The sequence below is a fragment of the Pteropus vampyrus genome, unplaced genomic scaffold (assembly GCF_000151845.1).
Source record: "Pteropus vampyrus isolate Shadow unplaced genomic scaffold, Pvam_2.0 Scaffold143, whole genome shotgun sequence".
In the NCBI taxonomy this organism is placed as follows: domain Eukaryota; kingdom Metazoa; phylum Chordata; class Mammalia; order Chiroptera; family Pteropodidae; genus Pteropus; species Pteropus vampyrus.
The window spans coordinates 57918-59682 of record NW_011888924.1 but is presented as its reverse complement, the minus strand read 5'-3'; positions in this window follow the sequence as shown (position 1 = coordinate 59682).

Sequence of the window (1765 nt, the reverse complement as noted above, 5' to 3'; positions counted from 1 at the left end):
GGCCTTAGCGACCCACAAATCTCACTTATGATCTCAAGTATTAGAAGGAAATGATGACTAAATATCACAACCGTCACATTCAACCAACCACAGAAAATTGCTCCCTTCCCTCAATATAGCAAGGTCACCAATCTCCACTGATCTTCTGTTAAATGATCAAGACTTTTTCTGGCCAGTAAATGTGTCTTTGTGACACACAATGGTGCAGAAACCAAGCTTAAAATCGATGGTAGCACACAGACTGGTGAGAAAGCTTTTTGTTTTTCTGCTCAAATATTCTCCTGGAAGATCTTTCAGAACCAAAGCAACGTAGGGCAGTTTAAGGCACAGCAATGTGACGAAGTGAATGCTGATGTACATTTACAAAAGCAAGTGACCTTGCCCACCATCCCTCATTCTTAAACCTGCAATGGACGTGTAGACAATTTTCTAAGAGCAAAATCTCTTAGTTCACTGATCCAGATTCCCATGTTATTGATGAAATAAAGGTAATATTAAAAATGACAGTGTCTGGGAAGCAACTGCATACTGCCTTTTTACTGCACACAATTAGCGATGGAACCGAGAACTGCTTTCTTTCTAATGCAAAGTCATCAGCCATCGAGTTGCAATTGAAATTCACCAGTGATTTCAGCCAATAACTCTCAACTTCTCTTTTTTCTTTCCGAAGGTTTCTCCCCTCCCCGCTCCCCACCTCCCCGTCGTCGGTCTCAGCACTCCAGAGTCACGAGCAAGCAGTTAAATTAGGCTAGCACTGAGTTTCTGTAGAGAATGATGGTTTCCCCGTCCTCCCGGGAGATTAGAAAACCACTCCCATGACACCTCATTTTGCAATCTCTTGTATTCAGAAAACTGAACTCTGGTTGAAAGTGCTATTTAGACAAGTCTGCATTTCAAAACAGAGTCCTAACTCATATGACAGCTTTCTACCATTAGCTGTGGATCTCAACACTGACTGTTCCATCTTCGCCAACACCCCAGCCCTCTTACAAAACCATCCTTCTTAGTTTTAGCCTAAATGTGTTTTGTGTTTTTTTTCCCTCTACATTTTGCTTAGGGTTTAAAAAACTCCCAGGTAGATTTTTATCTCCTCTGTGAAAGCATCAAGCCTCAGATTGAAGTCAACCAAATCGGCAGGATAATAATAACGTTGCCTTAAGGTTAACACTCACCAGAGAGGGACAAGGTACGTTTTAAATACAGAGGAGTGGCGACCTTCTCAGGGAACTGACAGTTTACTTTCCGCTTCAGCTGACCTCCCCTGATCTCTGAGCGGCAGAGGAATAAGGCAAGGGAAAGACCCGGGTTTTCAGGGAGCAGCCTTGCTTTGGGGAATGCTCCGACGTCTGCCCCAGGGGCAGAGGTACGCGCTGAATTCGAACCGGCTCTGGAATTGCTGTTTGAAAACCTCATTCCGGAAAACCGAAGTCCAGCAGCGGCTTTCCACATCAGGACAAGGAGAGAGAGGGCGGAAATGGCCCAGGGGACAGAAGCTGGGCTAAGGAGTGAACTAGAAGAAGCTTTGGGGGTGGCGGGGGGTGGGGGGGGAGTAGCGTTTCTTAGCTGAGCTGTTTCACAGAAACTTTTTCTTGCACTGACATCTACTCAGGCTGAACTCTGAGGTCCGCGACAGCTGGTGGGGTCTGGGTGGGGCCCACACTCGGACCCCAGGGCCAGGGCTTGATCGCGGGGCGAAGCCGCCGCAGCGCAGGGCGGGGGCCGGAGAGTGGGGGGGGGGCGCGCTCTCCCGCCTGGCGGGCGCGGT